The 25,773-nt window shown below is 38.0% G+C and overlaps 1 pseudogene; it reads left to right on the top strand.

Annotated features, from left to right (window-relative positions):
• Positions 1 to 1,796: 1,796 nt before the first annotated feature.
• LOC119877293 overlaps positions 1,797 to 25,773 on the top strand; it is a 77,360-nt pseudogene continuing 53,383 nt past the window's right edge.

Here is a 25,773-nt window from a genome sequence, read left to right as displayed (position 1 = left end):
AGAAAAAATATGGGCATATTAGAAAAAATATGTAAGAGATGAAATGAAGGACTGGTGATAGAATGGATATGGGAGCTGTTAAAAAGGAGGTGCCAGGAGTAATTCTGAAGGTTTTGGTTTGCACTACTGGTTAGTTGATGCTGCCAGAAGATGATAACAATTCATGATACTTCCTTTTCCTCCTGAGCAACTAAGAAAACTGTCATTTCCAGTACATGAAGATCTGAGAAAATGCCAGTTCTGGCCAACAATATATGGGCAGATGTAGAAGAACCATTTCTATTTTTGGTGTCTGTAAGTTTTCTGTGACCTCCCTAACTCTTTCTTGTGCACAAATTTGAAAGACTATGACTGCAAATTAGCACAGGGACATTTTGGAAGGAGACTGAATCCCTAAAATATTACTTAAGAGAACATCTGACCAATTTTTATCAAACTTCACCTGATCTACAATTAGACATTTATAATGTTAAGTGGCTATAATATCTGAGTGTATTTGTTACCTTATCATTGACATAGAAGGATCTCAAGACATTCTTATCACATATGTGCAAAATGTATTTATCAATGAAGAAATTAAGGCTGAAAAAATATTTGGGACTTTGCAGGATATGGATCATAATTAAAACTGTAAGTTCAGATGGGATTGCCTGGTAAGGAAATATAGAGTAAAAAGGCAGGAATTTGTGTTCAATAATGTTGAAAACTATTACAGAAGTAAGTGAGATGGAAATATAAAAAGTATGCATTTGGTTTATGGGAAGGTAGACAATTGGTGGACTTTGGAAAAGCTATTACTACCTTATTATTTGGATAAAAATAAATTGGAATAGGTTGAGAAATGAAATGTGATAAAATAGAGATCATATAGACAATGTTCAATGAATTTTGACTTTAAAGGGCCTTCTATTTGTCTTATAAAAAGAGGACTTAGTAGATTTAAGTATTGAATATTTAAAGTGAATGCAAAGAACATGGAAGGGACAGTAAATATTTTACGTTCTTGAGAAGACAGGAAGCTATAAGATGCAAAGGCCTTGTGGAGGAATTTACCTTGGATAGAAGGGTGGGCAATTCCTCCATTGTAGCCAGAAGAAAAGAGAACAATCAGCAAAGGATGAATCTATTAACAGGCTGGTCATTAAAAAATGGAAGTTGTACTTTTTTTTCTTTGTGTTTGGAGGTATGGACATTTGCTAAAAGGGTGGGGAGAGAAACATGATGAAGACCCTAAAACAGAAATCATGAATGGATTGCAAGTGTGACTAATAATGATCAGGGGGAATAAAATACTTATATAGAATTCCTCCTTTAAAGTCTAATTCCAGGGGAATAATAAATGTATACAAGCCTCATCAACAAATACATTTTTAAGATATAGTAGCAAGATGGTGGAGAAGTAGGGTCCTCAACTCACCTGGTCCCACCAACTTACTTAGATAAGTTTCAAAACATCCTGAGCACCTACGAATTCGACCTGAGATTTAAAGAAAGAATAGCTGGAATGCTATAGAGAGAAAAATTTTCGCTTCTAACAAGGTAGGAAGACAAAAATAAATAAATAAATAAATAAATAAATAAATAAATAAATAAATACATACATACATAAAAAAGAACAAAGTGGGGGAGGGGAACCTCAACAGGCCGGGCTAAAGTGAAGCAACGAGAGCCTCAGGACCGGAAAGCAGAGCCCTGGAGAAGCAGGAACTATAAAAATTCACGTGGGGTTTTCCCTGATGGCCAAGTGCTCAGCAGAGAGCTCGGGCAGAATGGCAGGAGGGCAGTGAAGCCTCCAGATGCCCGGAGTCACTGCAGGAGGGGCCCGGGGAGGGCTCCGCCAACCGCAGTCCATGTGGGTAAAGGGCTGGGGCGCCGCAGCCCTCGGGGCATCCGGGAGAAGCCATGGGGTCCGCGGGCGGCTCCGGATGGGGGTGGCTGCACCCCGTTGCCTTCGGGAGAGGCGGCCCGGACTGTGGGTGCAGCGACACAGGGCCCCGGATCCAGGGCACCCAAGTGGATAAAGCCAGCGATCCTGCACTCCCCTTGGGACAGGCAGAAACGGGGAGGGCACAGGACAACAAGAACTCTCCTGCTGCTGGGCGCCCCCCAAGCTGTTCAGATCAGGGCACCCGAATGGACCTTCAGGAGCATCTAGGCCAGTGTGGACTGGGAGACTGTGGTTAGTTACTCATGGGGAGATGACTCCAGAGCTGGAAATCTGGCTACACCATTGTTGTTTTTCCTCTTTGTTTCACCCTGTGCTTGGGAGAGGCGGGCTGCCAGGGAACAGAGGCCTCACAGGATAAAGAGCTCGCAGTGAGCCCAGCACCCAGCAGGGGGCGAGGCAGCTCCCCCAGGTGCACACCTGAGAATCAGCCCAGCAGGCCCCTCCCCAAGAAGACCAGCTGGAAGGACAGGAGAAGAGCAAGTTCTTGACCAAGTAGCGCTGGAAAGCTTGAGTATTTAAGGACAATAGTATAAAGAACTAGAGGGTCCTTTTTTTTTTTCTTTTTCCATTATGACTTGTTTTTATATCAGACAAAATTTCCAATATTTTTTCTCTTTTCCCACCTTAACTACAATATTTTACCAGCTATTCATTGTTAAGTTATTTTCTTTTTGACTTTCATATTTTTACAATTACTTATCTTAGATATATTTTTCACTTCTGGATTCCCTTCAACGTATTCAATTTAATTTTGGTAAATATACAAGATATTATTTGTTTTATGTTTTTGTTTTTTTCTGCCTCACTTTGTTTTACAATGGTGAAGGTTAGTACCTTCTAAAACATGATGAACATACACCCAGAACCAAGTGGATTACTGTGTTGGTTCATTCTGTGAGATTATATTCTCTCTTCCTTCCCATTCTTCCCCTCTCTTCTATCTTGTTTATGTTTTTGTGGTCAATGTTGGGCTTTCTATAAATATTGTTGGTTTAATATAAATGTGGTATTGAGCATCTTCTAACATACAGAAATTAATATACTCAAAACCAAGGACCCTCTTGGACCCTTCAGGTAGACTACGTTCTTTCTCCACTACCACTTCCTCACTACCATCATCCCTCCCTTTTTTCTTTTCCTCTTTTTTTTTTCTTTTTCTTTTTTCTTATTCTTTGTTTTTCATTTTTCATTTTACTGCATTGTTTTAAAATTTGTTTTTCACTTTAGGGTCCTTTTGTTTTATTTTCTTCTGTTCTTTTTTCTTTTATTTTTTGGTCTCTGACCTCTTTGGAATCATCTAGGATGTGTTTTACTTGGGTCATGGTTGGTGTTTTTGACTTAGCCCCTTCATACAGCCACTCTACACTGGACAAAAGAACTAGAAGGAATAATTCACCACAAAAGAAAGAACTGGAAACAATACTCTCTGCCACAGTATTATAGAATCTGGATTCAAATATGATGTCGAGGGATCCCTGGGTGGCTCAGAGGTTCAGCGCCTGCCTTTGGCCTAGGGTGTATTTCTGGAGTCCTGGGATCGATTCCTGCCTCAGGCTCCCTGCATGAGGGGAGCCTGCTTCTCCCTCTGCCTGTGTCTCTGCCTTCCTCTCTGTGTCTCTCATGAATAAATACATGAAATCTTTAAAAAAATAAAAATAATAAATAAATATGATATCAGAAATTCAATTCAGAAGTACAATTATAAAGCTACTGGTGATTCTGGAAAAACGCTTAAGGACTCTACAGACTTCATTACTGCAGAATTGAGATCTAATCAGGCTGAAATTAAAAATACATTAAATGAGATAAAATCCAAACTGGATATTCTAACTAGGGTTAATGAGGTGCAAGAGAAAGTGAGTGAAAGAGAGGATAAGTTGATGGTAAGTAAGGAAACTGAGGAAAAAAGAAAAAAAAATTAACAGCCTAATGAGGAAAAGCTTAGGAAAATAAATGATAGCTTGAGAAAGAAGAATATATGCCTATTTGACATTCCAGAAGAGACTAAGAAAGAGGACTGCATAGTATATTTGAACAAATCACAGCTGAGAACTTCCCGAACTTGGGGAGGGAAACAGGCATTTAGATCCAGGAGATCGAGAGTTTCCGCCCAAAAAAAATCAATAAAAAGCATTCAGCACCTCAACATTTAATAGTGAAACTTGCAAATTACAAAAATAAAGAGAAAATCCTTAGAGCATCAAGAGACAAGACATTCTTAACTTATATGGGGACAACTATCAGGTTAAAAGCAGACCTCTTAACAGAGACCTGGCAGGGCAGAAAGGGCTGGTAGGATATATATAGGGTACTCAATGAGAAGAACATGCAGCCAAGAATACTTTATCCAGCAACGCTCTCATTCAGAATACAAGGAGCGATAAAGAGCTTCCAGGGTAGGCAGAAACTGAAAGAATATGTGACCCCCAAACAGGCTCTGCAAGAAATATTAAGGGGGACCCTGTACAAGAAAGAGGAAGCCCAAAGAAACAATCCACAAAAACAGGGGCTGAATAGGTAATACAATGACACTAAATCCATATCTTTCAATAGTTACTCTGAACATGAATGGGCTAAATGACCCCATGAAAAGATGCAAGGTACCAGACTGGATAAAAAAGCAAGACCCATCTATATGCTGTATACAAGAGATTCATTTTAGACCTAATGACACTGCCAACCTGAAAAAGAAGGAGTGGAGAACCATTTAACTTTCAAATGGTCCTCAAAAGAAAGCTGGGGTAGCAATCCTCTTATCATATAAAGTTTATACCAAAGACTGCAGTAAGAGAAGAAAAGGGACACTATATCATACTTAAAGGGTCTATCCAACAAGAAGACCTAACAATCATGAACATTTATGCTCCTAATGTGGGAGCTGCCAAGTATATCAAGCAATTAATAACCAAAGTAAAGATATAGTTAGATAGTAATACACTAATAGTAGGAGACCTCAACATGGCACTTTCAGCAAATGACGGATATTCTAAGCAGAACATCGCCAAAGAAACAAGGGCCTTAACTGATACACTGGACCAAGTAGGTTTCACAGATATATACAGAACTTTCCATCTGAACACTACTGAATACACATTCTTCTCAAGTGAAAATGGAACTTTCTCCAGAATAGACTGGATACAGCAAAAGTGGTCCTAAGACGGAAATACACAGCAATATAGGCCTCCCTTAAAAAATTACAAAAAACTCAAATACACAAGCCAACCTCGCACCTAAAGGAATTAGAGAAAGAACAGCAAGTAAAACCTACATCAGGCGGAAGAAGAGAGATAATAGATTCGAGCAGAACTCAATGAAATAGAGACCAGAAAACCATAGAACAGGTCAATACAATCAGGAGTTGGTTCTTTGAAAGAATAAGATAGATAAGCCATTAGCCAGCTTTATTAAAATGAAAAAAGACTCAAATTAATAAAATCATGAACCAAAGAAGAGAGATCACAACCAATACCAAGAAAATACAAATGATTTTTAAAAACGTATTATGAGCAGCTATACGCCAATAAATTAGGCAATCTAGCAGAAATGGATGCTTTTCTGGAAAACCACAAATTATCAAAACTGGAACAGGAAGAAATAGAAAACCTGAACAGGCCAATAACCAGTGATGAAATGGAAGGAGTCATCAAAAGCCTCCCAAGACTCAAAAGTCCAGGGCCAGATGGCTTCCCAGGGGAATTCTATCAAACGTTTAAAGAAGAAACAATACCTATTCACTAAAGCTGTTTTGAAAGATAGAAAGGGAGGGGATACTTCTAAACTCATTTCATGAGGCCAGCATTATTTTAAATCCAAAAGCAAAAAAAAAAAAAACAAAAAAAAAAAAACAAAAAAAAAAAAACAAAAGCAGACAAAGACCCCACCAAAAAGGAGAATTATAGACCAATATCCCTGATGAACATGGATGCAAAACTCTCAACAAGATACTAGCCAATAGGATCCACCAGTACATTAAGAGGATTATTAACCACAACTAAGTGGGATTTATCCCCAGGATGAAAGGGTGGTTCAATACTCATAAAACAAACAACATGATAGATCACATCAACAAGAGCAAAAACAAGAACCATATGTTCTTCTCAATAGATGCAGAGAAAACATTCGACAAAGTACAGCAACCATTTCTGATTAAAACTCTTCAAAGTGTAGGGACGGAGGGAATATTCCTCAATATCTGAAAAGCCATTTATGAAAAGCCCACAGCGAATATTGTTCTCAATGTGAAAACACTGAAAGCCTTTCTCCCAAGGTTAGGAGCATGACAGGGATGTCCACTCTCACCACTGTTATTCAACATAGTAGTAAAAAATACTAGCCTCAGCAATCAGGCAACAAAAAGAAATAAAAGGCATTCAAATTGGCAACGAAGAAGTCAAACTCTCCCTCTTTGCAGATGACATTATACTGTATATAGAAAACCTAAAAGTCTCCACCCCAAGTTTGCTAGAACTCATACAGCAATTCAGCAATGTGACAGGATACAAATTCAATGCCAAGAAATCAGTGGCATTTGTATACACTAACAATGAGACTGAAGAAAGAGAAATTAAGGAGTCAATCCCATTTACAATTATACCCAGAAGCATAAGAAACCTAGGAATAAACCTAACCAAAGAGGTAAAGGATCTATCCCTTAAAAACTACAGAACACTTCTGAAAGAAATGAGGAAAACACAAAGAAATAGGAAAAGCATTCCATGCTCATGGATCAGAAGAATAAATATTGTGAAAATGTCTATGCTATTCATGGCAATTTACACCTTCAATGCAACCTGTATAAAAATACCTTGGCATTTCTTCACAGGTTTGGAACAAATAATCTTAGAACAAATAGTCAGTTGGGTTTGTATGGAATCAGAAGAGACCCCAAATAACCAGAAGAATATTGAAAAAGAAAACCAATGCAGGGGGCATCACAATGCCGGAATTCAAGCTGTATTATAAAGCTGTGATCATCAAGACAGTGTGGTGCTGGTACAAAAACAGACACATAGATCAATGGAACAGAATTGAGAACCCAGAAATGGGCACTCAACCCTATGGTCAACTAATATATGACAAAGCAGAAAGGCTATCCACTGGAAAAAGGACAGTTTCTTCAATAAATGGTGCTGGGAAAATTGGACAGCCACTTGTAGAAGAATGAAACTGGACCATTCTCTTACACCATACACAGAGATAAACTCAAGTCATGAAAGATCCAAATGTGAGACAAAAATACATCAAAATCATATAGGAGAACCCAGGAAATACCTTTTTTGAACTTGGCCACAGCAACTTCTTGCAAGATACATCTAGGAAGGCAAAGGAAACAAAAGCAAAAATGAACTATTGGGACTTGCTCAGGATAAAAAGCTTCTGCACAGCAAAAGGAACAGTCAACAAAACTCAAAGACAACCTACAGAATGGGAGAAGATATTTACAAATGACGTATCAGATAAAGGACTAGTGGCCAAGATCTATAAAGAACTTATTAAACTCAACAGCAATGAAGCAAACAATCCAATCCTGAAATGGGCAAAAGACATGAACAGAAATTTCACAGAGGAAGACATAGACATGGCCAAACAAGCACATGAGAAAATGCTCCGCATCACTTGCCATCAGGGAAATACAAATCAAAACCACAGTGAGATACCACCTCATACCAGTGAGAATGGTGAAAATGAGCAAGACAAGAAGCAACAAATTTTGGAGAGGATGTGGAGAAAGAGGAACCCTCTTGCACTGTTGGTGGGAATGTGAACTGGTACAGCCACTTTCAAAAGCAATGTGGAAGTTCCTCGAAAAGTTCAAAATAGAGCTATCCTCTGACCCAGCAATTGTACTACTGGGTATTTATACCCCATTGATACAAATGTAGTTAAACGCCAGAACACCTGCACCCCAATGTTCATAGCAGCAATGTCCACAATAGCCAAACTGTGGAAAGAGTCTCGATGTCCTTAGACAGTTGAATGGATAAAGAAAATATGGTATATTTATACAATGGAATATTACTCAGCCATTAGAAAGGATGAATACCCACCATTTGCTTTGATGTGGATGGAACTGGAGGGTATTATGCTGAGTGAAATAAGTCATTTAGAGAAGGGCAATCATCATATAGTTTCACTCCTATGGGAAAGATAATAAATAGTGAAAGAGACTTTAAGAGAAAGGAGGGGAACCTAGTGGGAAAAATTAAAGAGGGAGACAAACCATGAAAGACTCCTAACTCTGGGAAACAAACTGTGTTGTGGAAGGGAAGGTGGGTTTGGGGTAACTGGGTGACCAGCACTGAGCAGTCCACTTGATGGGATGAGCACTGGGTGTTCTACTATGTGTTGGCAAATCAAACTTATAAAGACAAATGAGAAAAAATTAAGTAAAACAAAATAAAATTGATATAGCAACGCACAGGCCCTAGAGTAGGTAAAAAAGAAAAAATGCTGACAAAGAAGAATAAATTGGGAGGAGTCATTCTACCCCTTATTATTAGAACTTTGTATAACTACAGTAGTCATGACAGCATGGTAGTGAAAAAAAGTCTAGAAAGGTAGATTAATGGAGCAACAGCAAACTCAGAAATAGACCCTAGTGAATATGGCAAGTAATTTTTGACAAGATTCAACAGCAATTCAAAAACCTTTTCAACAAATTATGTTGAGATCTGGACATATGTAAGTAAAAAAAAAAAGAACCATATGATAAACCTCACACTTTATATAAAATTAATTCAAAATGGATCATGGATATAAAAATAAAACAGAAAACTTTTTAAAAAACTGTAGGAAAAATATTCATGAACCAGAACTATGCAGAGACTTCTTAGACCTGACACCAAAAGAGTGATGCATAGGAAGAAAATTTGACAAGTTGGATCCTATAAAAATCAAAAAAATTTGCTCCATGAAAAAAAATAATTATGTTTTTATTATGGTGTTATATATAATTCCAAAAAATGAGAACAATCTAAATATTGAAGAGGAGGATGATTCAATGAATAATCTGAAATACAATATAGACCATCTGAAATATAGACCAATATATGTTCATTAAAATGTGTATGAATATTTAACAACATGGACACATGCTTTTTTAATTATTAAATGAAAATTCAGGATTAAAATTCTGTATATATTTGTGTTTCCATGAAAAACATATAACTAGAATATAATTACTAAAGTGTTAAAATTAACCTATGTTTGTGGTGAGGTGATTGGTGTTTATTTTTCTTTTACATATTTTTTATAATGAAAATGAATCATAAAGATCATAAAATATACTTCGTTTATTTTTTCTTTTAACTTTCATTTTTATATAATTTCAAACATGCAGAAAAGTAGCAAGAATGAATCAAATAATGTCTTATACTGTGCATTCAGATGACCCAACATTCTAACAGCATACTGTATTTCCCTTTTCTCCATATATATGTGCATAATTTTTCTGAATACATTTGTTTTCCTTAATTACTAAATACTTTAATTTGTGTTTTCTAAAATACAAACTTTATGTAACTGGAATAAAATTATCAAAATCCAAAATTAATACTGATACAATACTATTATAAAGCAAGATGATCTAAATGTTGCTAATTGTCTAACTAATGACCTTTATAACAAAATTAGATCCTAATTTGTGTTGCATTTAGGTTTCATATCTTTTTACTTTTCTTTAATCTAGAACAGTCCTGGAATCATTATTTATATTTAATTTCTTTGATATTTTTTATAAGTACAATGTCCTTTGGTTTAAGAGTGTATGTTTCCTTATGATAAAATAAAAATTAGATTTTGGGGGCAAAGATACTAGAGAAGAGATAATGTGTCTTTCTCAGTGAATTGTATCAGGACTCACATAACATTGGCTCAATAACTTGGGCAGTGTCTGTCAGGCTTCTGCATGCTAAGGCTTTTATTTTCCATAATTAATAAACATCTCGTGGGGACAGACTTTGAAAATGTCTTATTACTTGTCAAACTTTAGCCCATTAGAATAATCTGTTGATTCTTTTTTTTTAAGATTTCATTTATTTATTCATGAGAGGCACAGAGAGAGAGAGAGAGAGGCACAGGAGGAGGGAGAAGCAGGCTCCATGCAGGGAGCCCAATGGCACCCAGGAGCCTCTAATCTGTTGATTCTTGACTCAAACAATTATTGCTATGATTGTGGCCAACTGATGATTTTCTAATTCCATTATGCCTTTTATACCTATTAATTTCCTTTTTCCTGAGAGGAATAGTGTTACTAGATTAGATATTTAGGTATGTCTATCAGTAGACTCATGGATTTTTATTTTATTCAATTGATTATAATTCATTACTGTTACTATTTTTTGCTTATCAATTTATCCTATATTTGATAAGATAGAGCCCCTTAAAGAGCCTAAATTGATTCTTAAGCCTTTCTAATAAGTTTCCATCATTCTTTTTTTTTAAAATTTTTATTTATTTATGATAGTCACACAGAGAGAGAGAGAGAGAGAGGCAGAGACACAGGCAGAGGGAGAAGCAGGCTCCATGCACCCGGAGCCCGATGTGGGATTCGATCCCGGGACTCCAGGATCGTGCTCTGGGCCAAAGGCAGGCGCCAAACCGCTGCGCCACCCAGGGATCCCAGTTCCCATCATTCTTTAAGCAATTCTCAATTTTCTGAAACAGAAAGACTTTCCTGACTCATCTGTATTTCTTAGATACAGCCTGGAACCTGCCATTTATCAATCAAAGCTCTGGTTCCCATCCATAGAGAATGATATTAAAAAATTATAATTTGGATGCTAGATTTGTTCATTGCTATAGGGATGTCATTGCTTCTGAGCTCTCTAAGTTCACAGTGATAGGACATTGTCTATCATCATCATCTATCTATCTATCATCTAGCTATCTTTTATCAGTCATCTATCATCTATCTTTTTCTTTTTTTTTTTTTCATCTATCTTTTTCTTAAAGATTTTATTTGTTTGTTTGTTTGCTTATTTGACAGAGAGAAAGAAAGAGCACAAGCAGAAGGAGCAGGAGAGGGAGAAGCAGGCTCCCTGCTGAACAGGGAGCCTGATATGGGGCTCTATCCCAGGATCCTGAGATCATGACCCAAGACTAAGGCAGATGCCCAACCAGCTGAGCCACCAGGCACCCTATCTATCATGTATCTTAAATACCCTGAGCACATACTGGTATATTTAATTCCAAACCAACACCACAGGATTAGTTTCTTGCTTTCCCCTTTTATATACTTGTAATTCCTTCTCTGATGGTGAGAGTTTTATTTCCTTTCTAAATTAGAGGAAGAGAAACAGGGTTTGAGATTATGGTCAAGTAACTATCAGGAGTATGAATCCCACCTCTTGATGCTTGCTTCCATGAGACCATATCTTATTCTGCTTTGTTTTTCTGGGAGCTCCTCAGGCAGAAGACATAGCTTCCATTATAGTATATTTACTATCTGAATTTCATATATATACTCAAATATTTTATTTTAGTAATACAATGGTGAATTCCAGAATGTTGTGAGAAGCAGTCCTTGGGATTATGCTTGCACATGAAGAAAAACACAACTCTCTTATTATTAATCATGTTTAGCAAGGTCAAATACAAGTGGTAGCATAGACGTTTAATGTTCATTTTATAGTAATCCAGGTTGGACTAAACTATAACTAGTTTATTTTATTTGTCAACTTATTCTCCTCTACTGGATTGATAAATATATAAGCATTTCTCAAGGTATTCAGTATTACTCTTCCTTTCTTCCTACTATATTCACCATCCATCCTTGTGATTCCAATTTGCATCTTACAAATTCCCTCATTTATATCCTTATTTCAGACCTTTCAGAGTGTAGCAAATGTACCACTCTGGTGAGAGATATTGATAGCAGGGGAGGTTATGGACATGCGGAGGCAGGAGGTATATGGGAATTCTTTGTACTTGCCTTCAATTATGCTGTGAATGTAACACTGCTTTAAAAAATAAAATAAAAAATAAAATATTAAAAATTTTAAAAAGGCTGAACTTATGACCTTTACCCCTAGCCCCATGTTCTCTATTTCATTGGCATTCCATCAATCAATCTTGCAAGCAAATAATGAGGCTATGGTCCTCTTTACTCTTCTTTTCTTTATCATCATATCCAATTAATGAATACTTACTGCCAATTTTATCTTAAAATAGATTTCAATTCTATCAAGTTTTTCTCCATTTCTTATGCTACATCCTAGTGTAGAATATTTTCTCTCTGTAGTATAGAAATATTCTTCTCTCTTTTTATCCCAATATAAGCATATGTAGCTAATAATTCATATTTACCTCCATAAAAGTATATATGTATATCATTAAATTATAAATGTGATTTTAAAAATAATCAATAAATTAAATTTCATTAGGGTAAAGACCTTTCATGCCCTAACTGTGGTCTATTAGACCATGTGCAATCTGGCTGCTACCTTCTCAACAGGTATAACTTTGAGTCAACCACAGTCACAGTCCAATTAACAGTAGATTCCTATGGGTTCCTCCCATGAGCCCTCTACTCTAGGATCTTATCACATATTGTTCCTTCTCAACCAAGTTAATTTCAACTTATATTTCAGAGCTTTGTTCAAATACTACTTTTAAAGGCATTTATGCCTAACTCTTAATAGTGTATCAGCACTCTTCCATTGCACTCTAATTTTCTTCCTGTCACTTTTCACAGTTAGAATCAGAGATTTGGATAGTAATTAACATGATATTTGAATCAATCACCAAGAAAAACAGTTTTGTTAGGACCAGCCCCTTATGCTTACTTCTTAAAAAAAAAAAAAGATTTTATTAATTTATTCATGAGAAGCACAGAGAGAAAGGCAGAGACATAGGCAGGAGAAGCAAGGTTCCTGCAGGGAGTCCATTGTGGGACTCCATCCTGGGACCCCGGAATCACACCCTGAGCCGAAGGCCAAGGCTCAAACATTGAGCCACACAGGAGTCCCTCCCTTTGCTTACTTCTATAATATCACATATCACAGTGACTTATACTGGATATTCACTTGTCTATATTTTCTCAACTGTTAAGACTTTAAAATTAGGTATCTTTCTCTTCAACTGTAGCTCTAACTTTGAGCCTCATTCATAATGGATGTTCAGGAAATATATATAGGATGGGTGAACAAATAGATGAATAAATCTAGTATAGCACATTGTTCTGATTTATTTGGGATAAGTGGAGCTTAGTGGTGAGAAAGGAGAAAAGAAATTAAACCCCATGATAAGGAAAACCAAAAGGTAGATCCTAAGTATCTGGATTGTCATCCATATTTCATGATTGAAAGTGGGTGACATGGTTTCATGGTGCACTAAACAGAGCCTCCCCCCCCCCAAAAAATGCACCAGATTCACTCACATTCAAATGCAGCTTTGCCACTTCCTATCTTTGTGGCTAAGTACTCAAATTTCCTGGGGCTCTGTTTACTCATTTTGATAACATATTAGAGAAAATAATACATATTTTACCAGTTTATTTACATTGTCAAGGTCACACATGGAAGAGGTGATACAGCTAGACATAATGTACAAAGACAAATATTTCACTTTAAATTAATGGTTTATTTCAAATGATTATTAGCTATTCAAATAACAGACTGAGTTCATTATAAAGTACACTCTGAATTAAGTCCTTTTTAAAAGGAGTGATAAATGAGTAAATAATTCCTGCTGTAAGGGTGCCCGAGTGGCTCAGTCTGTTAAACATATGACTCTTGATTTTAGCTCAGGTCATGACCTTGGGGTCCCAAGATTTAGCCCTGTGTTCAGCCCAAACTCAGTGGGGAGTCTACTTGAGATTCTCTCCCTCTCTTTCTTTGCCCCTTCCCCTGCTCATGTGCTCTCTCTCTTTCTCTCCAAAACAAATAGATCTTAATAAAAAAAAAAGAAAGGAATTCCTGCTGTAATTGCTATAAGTGGGAGATGAGAATATGTTTAGTGTCAACCTGAAAGGGTCTGAGACACGTTTCAGAAAGGTAATGCCTTCCTCATTCATCTTACAGCAATCTAAGCACTGCCCACTTTATGGGGCAGGAAGGGTAGAGCATGCATAACCAATGTTCTGTGGACCTGACTTCTAGTTCTAAAGGAAACCAAACAAGATGTAATGTAAGTCACTTAAATTCTCCATGTTTCATGCTTACCTATATCAGCTTCATTGCATCATGAATCATCTTACAGGAATATGTAAAGCTTAGATAAGAATTTATTGAGTGTGGGTAAACTTTAGGAGCCTAAGGTAGCACATAAATCCAGAGAGGTGATGGTCATACCTTTAGCAGAGCTAGGGCGTTCTGATAGAACAAAATTTTGTCATTTGAGTGCATGACAGAAAGTCCAAGTCTAGAAGCAATTTGGGAATCCCTCTTAAAGTCCTGGTGAGACTGTAAACAAAATGACCCTCCTTTTACATCTATCCATCCTAATGGTTTTTAACAAAATTCCATAGCATATATATTTGAAAATCAGTAGTTCCCAACATAAAAGGGTACATATTACTAATGCAGCCAGACAGAATATATGTACGTATATATGCATATACAATATCCTGGGATAGAATAGCCAAACAATATTCACATATATTCTCACTTACCCTACACTTACCCATAAGGCTAACATTATAATTATTTTACACATGTTAGAAATTAGGGGAAAAGGGCTAGAATGAAATCTTTGGTTCTTTCCTCAAAGCCTCACAATTTGTTACAACTAAGTAACAGAACTGAGATAAAAAGAATTTTTCTGACTCAAATATAATTGTCATACTGAAGTTATGTGATATGTTATGGTTTTCTATTTTCCCAAATACATCTAATACTGTAATATTTTCAATATAGATTTAAAAAATAACCTAAAAGGTTATCTACTTATTTCAAAGTGTTTCAAAATATTTTTGGAGTTCTTCTTTACATTTGCATTCAGAATCAACAGCATGGCTGCTTAAATCAATCAACATTGCAAAAGAATCTGACTTTGGAAATAGATGACATTTAGAACTCAGACTGGAGAAAAAGATCAGTTATCAAAGTTGATAAAACGTATTTTGTAAAAAGTGAAATGTGGTTATGGAGTAATGACTGTTTCTGTTTGTATTTCTAATTCTCCAGTTGGCATACTGTCTCTAATATTCTTTAAAAAGGGTGCCCTTTTTTAAAGGAAAATATTTTTATTATTTTTTTAGGAAAAAAAATTTTAAAGGAAAAATATTTGTGGATGTATAATTGCTGTTTTTTTTAAGCATCTGTGTCTGTGCAATGAAAAGAGCTTTTTTTAGTCTAAATGACCTGGGTTTAGATGCTGAATCTTTTTTTTTTTTTAAGATTTTATTTATTTATTTGAGGGAGAGAGAGAGAGAGAGAGAGAAACAGACTCCCTACTGAGCACCAAGTCTGAAGGGGTGCTTGATCCCAGGACCCTGAGATCATGACCTGAGCTGTAGTCAGATGCTTAATTTACTGAGCCACCCAGGTGCCCCCCTCAAATGCTGATTCTTTTACCTTCCACCATGAGCTCAGGTTTCATCTCTGAAGTGGAGATAAATACTGCCTACCTACAGGCTTCAGTGGAAGTAAGCGGCAGGACATGTAAATCATTGAGCACAGAGCCTTTCCTAAAACACTGTGCAAATATTTGTCATATTTTTAAAAATTTAATTATAGCATTTGAAGGAAGGAAAAGTATCTTATGCTTAGGTTTGAAAGGTGACCCAGCTACAGAAACAATAAACAATAGACGCTAGTGTTTAACCTAACTTGGAAGTCATTTAATATTGTATCTGGATAGCAAATACAACTTTGGTCAATTCCTAAGACAAATGTTAGTAGGATTGTTTTTTTAATTCTCTCTTCCATAAATCTGTTAGTATGATAGACAGAGTCTTAAAAACTGATTGAGCTGAATGAATTTGTAACTGACTGTATGAAATTCTACTGGGAATTGGAGAAAATTCACTTTTAATTAGCATACACGGGGGAGTTACCTTAGCTAGAGACTCTCCTTAGATAATAAAACACTGAATTACTCTTGGTTGCTTTAAGTGTCTTCTTGATGTCCATTGTAAAATATTATGGTAGAACTAGTGCTAAAGTTATATCCCATGAGATTTTCTGATGCTGAAAATATTGCTCAAGCAAAAGAGAGATAATAGAGAACCAGACATCATCAAAACCCTTGAGGATACAAGAATATTCTTTGGGTCAGAATATAGCATTCCATTCTGCTTAACTTTAAGTTCTGGGAGAAATATGCTATCTTTGATTTTAGCTTCAGTAGAAAAGTGTGTGATAACACAGACCTGAGACATAATTGAGATATGGATACATTTGTTAATATTTTCATTCCATACTGAGAATAAAATCTGGTATTTTCCTAAATTTAATATATATTCCACTTAAGTAAATATTTATTGGGTATCAACCTATAAATGCCAAGTAGACAAATGCAAAGTCTTACCTCTGGTGGGTTGAGAGGGTTTATTAGTAGTTAGATATATAATATTAAGGATGAAATATCCAAAGGGAGATGTTCTTAGGTAGCTGGAAGAGATTTAGCTTATACGCACTTGAAATATTTGATATGCAGGGCTAATTTAAAGCATGAAATGGGGCAAAACTACCCACAGGAAGCATGATATGGGAGGAGGACCTAGAGCAAAATGAAGAAAACCAACATTTACAGGCAGATGAAGCTTATAGTAAGCCCATAAAACATATTGAAAAGAAGTGGTATTCACTTGGTAGTCTGATTTGACAGATTATTTGAAGTGGAAGGAATTTTGGAAAGCCTCTTCAAATTCCTTACTTTGGCTCACAAAATGACCCCAAATCCAAATAGGTTATATGAGTTTGCCATGTTCAATCACTGGAAAGAGAAGGAGGGGACTAAAATCCAATATCTGTGGATTACTAGCTCAGAGTTATTTTCACTTTAACATTAGATATCTCAGCTTCTTTATCTGTCATCCAAAATATATTTAAGTAAATGAATTTTTGAGGATTCCAGTATCATGAATTGAGTTCGATAGTTATTGCATGCTCCATTTTGGCAAATATTTTGTCAAGCAAATCTCACTAATCTTTACCCAGTCTTTAAAACCAACTACATTTTTCATTTTTCCTCAACATAAAGGTCCTACTCTACTTAGGGTGCACTTTCTATTGTCTCTGTTTGGTTTTTCTTTTTGAAACATATCTACTTTTGTTCATCCTTCCAAAACATCTGTATATTCATCTCCACCCATGCATGCTCTAATTTTCTCCATCTTTTCTTACATCCTAAGGCTTTTGCTGTCTTGACAACAAATGTGTGTGTGTGTGCATATTTCCTGACCCAAATGTTGTTGAGAACAACAATAACAACAACAAAAAATACTGTCTGCTTCTTTACAATGCATATGGAATGGAAATTTTTGCATATTTCATAAACATGTATTTTGGGACTCTGAGTTATTTACTTTCAACAATGTAATTCCACTTTCTTTCTTGACAATCTGAATGCATATCCCTCTTATATACCTTAACTCTCCTAGTCTCAGGTATTTTTAAGGATATAAAATGAATCAATTTCACTTGAAATCAATCTGTGGGTTGCCTCATTCCCATGGCTTCTTGAATAAGTTCATGTTACTTTACTGTACCCCACTTCTACAGGCAGGATTTCCAAGATGTGTTAATTAACAGGGACCTACGAAACTAAATGTCAAATAAAACAGGACCTTGGAATGTTGTTACTTTTTAAAGCTGAAATTGAACAACAATATGATTTCTCTTTGTTTTCAAAGATTTAAGCATCGTGACCAACATATCCATCAACACTATAGCGCTCAGGATTAAGTGATGCAGGACTTTTCTCCATGACTAGTTTTATATTTCCACTCTCACTTCATGACTAAAAAATATCAAGGCAGTTCAGCCAACTTGTCAATATTTTTTCTAGTTTCAAACTAACTTGACCAACTTAGGAAAACAGCTGAAGGATCCACATGCTTGCAGACATATCTTTGAATATGGCTTCCAGGCTGAGCCATGTGTTATTGGTTACTGGTACCTGTATGATCTGTTGTGCAGGATTGCATGTGTATAGCTAATAAAAGTCTGACTTTCATGAAAACAAGTCTTGTTCTTTTCTTTTTATATCCCCAGAAATTAGTGTAGTACTGGATACTTATCATGTCTGTAATGGATCTTATGGCATAGAAGTTTACTGAATTACATTTGTGAAATAAGTAGTTGTATTCATAGACTGATACTTGTGCTTTTTTTTGTTTCTTTTTGTTTGTTTGTTTTTGGATTGGCTGACACTCCCTAGCAATGTCTTATGTGCCCCACCGGTTATGACCGCCTTTTTCCCTCAAATATTGAGTCAAGGCCAATAATGTCTATTTCCTTTACAACACCACTGAAGATTTTAGTAGAAAAAAATCAATATTGATTTCTAAAATGCAATGTAACACCGCTTCCATCCTTCCTTTTTCTGTTCCTCTCTTTCTTTATTTTTCTCTTTCTTCCGTTCCCACAGTACTAAGTCATTTCCATGGTTACGGAACTCTAGATCCAGCATCAGAACACAAGCTGTGGGCAGCCCCGGTGGCTCCGTGGTGTAGCACCACCTTCAGCCCAGGGCCTGATCCTGGAGTCCCACGTTGGGCTCCCTGCATGCAGCCTGCTTCTCCCTCTATCTGTGTCTCTGCCTCTCTCTCTCTCATGAATAAATAAATAAAATCTTTTTTAAAAAAAATCTAGAAAAAGCACATATTTAAAAAAAATACTGTAAACAAAAATTTATAATCACTCATCATTTTGTATTTCAAAAAGTTGAAGCTCAGTTTGATTAACGTGTTGCTTTCTTCGTTAAATTTTTTATTTTGAGAAAATTGTAGATTAACCACAGTTGTACGTAATAATGCATAGGGATCCCCCGTATTCATGCAATTTCCCCTAATGTTTACATCTTGCAAAACTGTAGTAGGATATCACAAACAAGATATGGACATTGATACAGTCATGACATACAACAGTCTCATCCCCACCAGGTTAGCCGATACGGCCTTTTACAGCCACAACCACATCACTTCCCACCTATTTCCCTGACTCCTGCTGGTCACTAACCAGTTCTCTATCTGAAGTTTGTCATTCTGAGAATGTTATATAAATGGAATATATAAAATGTAACCATTTATGATTGGCTTTTACTCATTCTGCTAATGACCTGAAGGTTCATCCAAGCTGTCTTGTCTACGGATACTTTATTTTTTTATTTTAGAGTAGCGTTGTGTTTTATGGATATAGCAACTTGTTTAGTCATTCATGTTGAAGGACTTTGGGGTTGTTTTTGGGTTGGGATTGTAATGAATGAGTTGTAACTATAATGTGGTACTTGCATGTTTAGATTATAAGACAGACAAAAGTGTTTTCCATAGTGACTACCATGTTACATTCCCACCAGCAGTGTATGAAAAGTATAGTTTCTCTGAATGCTCTACATACAGCATTTGGTGTTTTCACTATTTTTTTTTTCTGCTTTTTTTTTTTTTTTTTTTTTTATTGGTGTTCAATTTACTAACATACAGAATAACACCCAGTGCCCGTCACCCATTCACTCCCACCCCCCGCCCTCCTCCCCTTCTACCACCCCTAGTTCGTTTCCCAGAGTTAGCAGTCTTTATGTTCTGTCTCCCTTTCTGATATTTCCCACACATTTCTTCTCCCTTCCCTTATTTTCCCTTTCACTATTATTTATATTCCCCAAATGAATGAGAACATATAATGTTTGTCCTTCTCCGACTGACTTACTTCACTCAGCATAATACCCTCCAGTTCCATCCACGTTGAAGCAAATGGTGGGTATTTGTCATTTCTAATAGCTGAGTAATATTCCATTGTATACATAAACCACATCTTCTTTATCCATTCATCTTTCGTTGGACACCGAGGCTCCTTCCACAGTTTGGCTATCGTGGCCATTGCTGCTAGAAACATCGGGGTGCAGGTGTCCCGGCGTTTCATTGCATTTGTATCTTTGGGGTAAATCCCTAGCAGTGCAGTTGCTGGGTCGTAGGGCAGGTATATTTTTAACTGTTTGAGGAACCTCCACACAGTTTTCCAGAGTGGCTGCACCAGTTCACATTCCCACCAACAGTGTAAGAGGGTTCCCTTTTCTCCACATCCTCTCCAACATTTGTTGTTTCCTGCCTTGTTAATTTTTCCCATTCTCACTGGTGTGAGGTGGTATCTCATTGTGGTTTTGATTTGTATTTCCCTGATGGCAAGTGATGCAGAGCATTTTCTCATGTGCATGTTGGCCATGTCTATGTCTTCTTCTGTGAGATTTCTGTTCATGTCTTTTGCCCATTTCATGATTGGATTGTTTGTTTCTTTGGTGTTGAGTTTAATAAGTTCTTTATAGATCTTGGAAACTAGCCCTTTATCTGATATGTCATTTGCAAATATCTTCTCCCATTCTGTACGTTGTCTTTGAGTTTTGTTGACTGTATCCTTTGCTGTGCAAAAGCTTCTTATCTTGATGAAGTCCCAATAGTTCATTTTTGCTTTTGTTTCTTTTGCCTTCGTGGATGTATCTTGCAAGAAGTTACTATGGCCGAGTTCAAAAAGGGTGTTGCCTGTGTTCTTCTCTAGGATTTTGATGGAATCTTGTCTCACATTTAGATCTTTCATCCATTTTGAGTTTATCTTTGTGTATGGTGAAAGAGAGTGGTCTAGTTTCATTCTTCTGCATGTGGATGTCCAATTTTCCCAGCACCATTTATTGAAGAGACTGTCTTTCTTCCAATGGATAGTCTTTCCTCCTTTATCGAATATTAGTTGCCCATAAAGTTCAGGGTCCACTTCTGGATTCTCTATTCTGTTCCACTGATCTATGTGTCTGTTTTTGTGCCAGTACCACACTGTCTTGATGACCACAGCTTTGTAGTACAACCTGAAATCTGGCATTGTGATGCCCCCAGATATGGTTTTCTTTTTTAAAATTCCCCTGGCTATTCGGGGTCTTTTCTGATTCCACACAAATCTTAAAATAATTTGTTCTAACTCTCTGAAGAAAGTCCATGGTATTTTGATAGGGATTGCATTAAACGTGTATATTGCCCTGGGTAACATTGACATTTTCACAATATTAATTCTGCCAATCCATGAGCATGGAATATTTTTCCATCTCTTTGTGTCTTCCTCAATTTCTTTCAGAAGTGTTCTATAGTTTTGAGGGTATAGATCCTTTACATCTTTGGTGAGGTTTATTCCTAGGTATCTTATGCTTTTGGGTGCAATTGTAAATGGGATTGACTCCTTAATTTCTCTTTCTTCAGTCTCATTGTTAGTGTATAGAAATGCCACTGACTTCTGGGCATTGATTTTGTATCCTGCCACGCTACCGAATTGCTGTATGAGTTCTAGCAATCTTGGGGTGGAGACTTTTGGGTTTTCTATGTAGAGTATCATGTCATCGGCGAAGAGGGAGAGTTTGACTTCTTCTTTGCCAATTTGAATGCCTTTAATGTCTTTTTGTTGTCTGATTGCTGAGGCTAGGACTTCCAGTACTATGTTGAATAGCAGTGGTGAGAGTGGACATCCCTGTCTTGTTCCTGATCTTAGGGGAAAGGCTCCCAGTGCTTCCCCATTGAGAATGATATTTGCTGTGGGCTTTTCATAGATGGCTTTTAAGATGTCGAGGAATGTTCCCTCTATCCCTACACTCTGAAGAGTTTTGATCAGGAATGGATGCTGTATTTTGTCAAATGCTTTCTCTGCATCCAATGAGAGGATCATATGGTTCTTGGTTTTTCTCTTGCTGATATGATGAATCACATTGATTGTTTTACGGGTGTTGAACCAGCCTTGTGTCCCAGGGATAAATCCTACTTGGTCATGGTGAATAATTTTCTTAATGTACTGTTGGATCCTATTGGCCAGTATCTTGTTGAGAATTTTTGCATCCATGTTCATCAGGGATATTGGTCTGTAATTCTCCTTTTTGGCGGGGTCTTTGTCTGGCTTTGGAATTAAGGTGATGCTGGCTTCATAGAACGAATTTGGAAGTACTCCATCTCTTTCTATCTTTCCAAACAGCTTTAGGAGAATAGGTATGATTTCTTCTTTAAACGTTTGATAAAATTCTCCTGGGAAGCCATCTGGCCCTGGACTCTTGTGTCTTGGGAGGTTTTTGATGACTGCTTCAATTTCCTCCCTGGTTATTGGCCTGTTCAGGTTTTCTATTTCTTCCTGTTCCAGTTTTGGTAGTTTGTGGCTTTCCAGGAATGCGTCCATTTCTTCTAGATTGCCTAATTTATTGGCGTATAGCTGTTCATAATAGGTTTTTAAAATCGTTTGTATTTCCTTGGTGTTGGTAGTGATCTCTCCTTTCTCATTCATGATTTTATTAATTTGAGTCTTCTCTCTCTTCTTTTTAATAAGGCTGGCTAATGGTTTATCTATCTTATTAATTCTTTCAAAGAACCAACTCCTGGTTCTGTTGATCTGTTCCACAGTTCTTCTGGTCTCGATTTGGTTGTGTTCTGCTCGAATCTTTATTAGCTCCCTTCTTCTCTTGGGTGTAGGATCTATTTGCTGTTTTTTCTCTAGCTCCTTTATGTGTAAGGTTAGCTTTTGTATTTGAGTTCTTTCCAGTTTTTGAATGGATGCTTGTATTGCGATGTATTTCCCCCTTAGGACTGCTTTTGCTGCATCCCAAAGATTTTGAACGGTTGTATCTTCATTCTCATTAGTTTCCATGAATCTTTTTAATTCTTCCTTAATTTCCTGGTTGACCCTTTTATCTTTTAGCAGGATGGTCCTTAACCTCCATGTGTTTGAGGTCCTTCCAAACTTCTTGTTGTGATTTAGTTCTAATTTCAAGGCATTATGGTCCGAGAATATGCAGGGGACAATCCCAATCTTTTGGTATCGGTTCAGACCCGATTTGTGACCCAATATGTGGTCTATTCTGGAGAAAGTTCCATGTGCGCTTGAGAAGAATGTGTATTCAGTTGAGTTTGGATGTAAAGTTCTGTAGATATCTGTGAAATCCATCTGGTCCAGTGTATCATTTAAAGCTCTCGTTTCTTTGGAGATGTTTTGCTTAGAAGACCTATCGAGTATAGAAAGAGCTAGGTTGAAGTCACCAAGTATAAGTGTATTATTATCTAAGTATTTCTTCACTTTGGTTAATAATTGATTTATATATTTGGCAGCTCCCACATTAGGAGCATATATATTGGGGATTGTTAAGTCCTCTTGTTGAATAGATCCTTTAAGTATGATATAGTGTCCCTCTTCATCTCTCACTACAGTCTTTGGGGTAAATTTTAGTTTATCTGATATAAGGATGGCTACCCCTGCTTTCTTTTGAGGACCATTCGAATGGTAAATGGTTCTCCAACCTTTTATTTTCAGGCTGTAGGTGTCCTTCTGTCTAAAATGAGTCTCTTGTAGACAGCAAATAGATGGGTCCTGCTTTTTTATCCAGTCTGAAACCCTGCGCCTTTTGATGGGGTCATTAAGCCCGTTCACATTCAGAGTTACTATTGAGAGATATGAGTTTAGTGTCATCATGATATCTATTCAGTCTTTGTTTTTGTGGACTGTTCCACTGAACTTCTTCTTAAAGGGGAATTTTAAGAGGCCCCCTTAAAATTTCTTGCAGAGCTGGTTTGGAGGTCACATATTCTTTTAGTTGCTGCCTGTCTTGGAAGCTCTTTATCTCTCCTTCCATTTTGAATGAGAGCCTTGCTGGATAAAGTATTCTTGGTTGCATGTTCTTTTCATTTAGGACCCTGAATATATCCTGCCAGCCCTTTCTGGCCTGCCAGGTCTCTGTGGAGAGGTCTGCTGTTACCCTAATACTCCTCCCCATAAAAGTCAGGGATTTCTTGTCTCTTGCTGCTTTAAGGATCTTCTCTTTATCTTTGGAATTTGCAAGCTTCACAATTAAATGTCGAGGTGTTGAACGGTTTTTATTGATTTTAGGGGGGGATCTCTCTATTTCCTGGATCTGAATGCCTGTTTCCCTTCCCAGATTAGGAAAGTTTTCAGCTAGAATTTGTTCAAATACATATTCTGGCCCTCTGTCCCTTTCGGCGCCCTCGGGAACCCCAATTAAACGTAGGTTTTTCTTCCTCAGGCTGTCGTTTATTTCCCTTAATCTATCTTCATGGTCTTTTAATTGTTTGTCTCTTTTTTCCTCAGTTTCCCTCTTTGCTATCAACTTGTCTTCTAGGTCACTCACTCGTTCTTCCACCTCGTTAACCCTCGTCGTTAGGACTTCTAGTTTGGATTGCATCTCATTCAATTGGTTTTTAATTTCTGCCTGATTAGCTCTAAATTCTGAAGTCATGAAGTCTCTTGAGTCCTTTATACTTTTTTCTAGAGCCACCAGTAGGTGTATAATAGTGCTTCTGAATTGGCTTTCTGACATTGAATTGTAATCCAGATTTTGTAACTCTGTGGGAGAGAGGACTGTTTCTGGTTCTTTCTTTTGAGGTGAGGTTTTCCTTCTAGTCATTTTGCTCAGTGCAGAGTGGCCAAAAGCAAGTTGTATTGGGAAAAAGAGAAAAAGAGAGGAGAGAAAGAAGGAAAGAAAAGAGAAAGAGAAAAAAAAAGGGAAGAAAAAGAAAAAAAAAACGAAAAAAAAAAAGAAGAAAAAGAGAAAGAAAAAGAAAGGAGAAAAAAAGGGGGTGGGGGAAGGAAACAAATCAAAAAGCAAAACAAAACAAAAACAAAAACAAAAACAAAAACAAACAAACAAAAAAAGAACCACCGGGGAGTATCTTCTGATTCTGTGTACTTTAAGTCCCTTGGCTTCTCCTGGAAGTTGTCCGTCTAGCTGGTGTTCTGGGGGAGGGGCCTGCTGTGCTGATTTTCAGGTGTTAGCAGTTGGGGGAGCTGCTGTGCCCCTGCCTGGTGCAGGGCTCGGTGGGGGTTGTTTACCCCGTGAGGCCGCAGGAGGATCAGCCCCAGTGGCGGGGCAGCTCTGGAAACCTGGATTCAGCTCCGGCAGGAACTCCGTCTGCAGGGCCTGGAGGCTCCGGGGCGGGGCCGCTGATCTGCTCAGCTCCGTGCAGGAGCGTCCTCGCTGTCCTGGGCCCTCCCGGCCTCTGCCTGTCCCGGGGGAGGCGGGATCCTGGGCTGTGTCCCGGCGCCCTGTGCTCCGGAGCCTGCGCTGTTGGATTCGCGCTCCCGGGCCGCGCAGCCCCCTCCGCGGAGCCGCCGCCCGAGCCCCTCCGAGCTGCTCCTGGAACCGCGCAGTCCCCTCTGCACGGAGCCTCTTCCTCTGCCCGAGCCCCTCCGAGCTGCTCCCGGGGCCGCGCAGCCCCCTCCGCGGAGCCGCCGCCCGAGCCCCTCCGAGCTGCTCCGGGTCCCGCCGTGCGCGCTGCAGCCCTTAGGGAGCTCGGCGCACTCTCCTGGGCGCAGGTGCCTGTTAGTGTCCCCGGGAGCCCGAGGGCATCCCCGCCCTCCTGGGTCCTGCTCCACCTCCCCGCGAGCCTCTTTCCGCCCGGGAAGGTCGGTGCAGCTCCTGCTCCTCCGGGACGGGGCTCTCCTGTCCTGGGGACACTCGCCCCGGCCTCAGCCCGGCTCCTCGCGGGGCCCCTCCCCCTTGGAGGCCTTTGTTTCTTTATTTCCTTTTCCCCGTCTTCCTACCTTGATAGAAGCGCGAACTCTTCTCACTGTAGCATTCCAGCTGGTCTCTCTTTAAATCTCAGGCCGAATTCATAGATTTTCAGGATAATTTGAAGGTTTTCTAGGTAGTTTGGTGGAGACAGGTGATTTGGAGACCCTGCTCTTCCGCCATCTTGCTCCTCC

This window comes from Canis lupus, chromosome 19 (genome assembly GCF_011100685.1).
Source record: "Canis lupus familiaris isolate Mischka breed German Shepherd chromosome 19, alternate assembly UU_Cfam_GSD_1.0, whole genome shotgun sequence".
Taxonomy (NCBI): domain Eukaryota; kingdom Metazoa; phylum Chordata; class Mammalia; order Carnivora; family Canidae; genus Canis; species Canis lupus.
The sequence above is the reverse complement of the archived record's forward strand: the minus strand, read 5'-3'. Positions and strand labels throughout refer to the sequence as shown.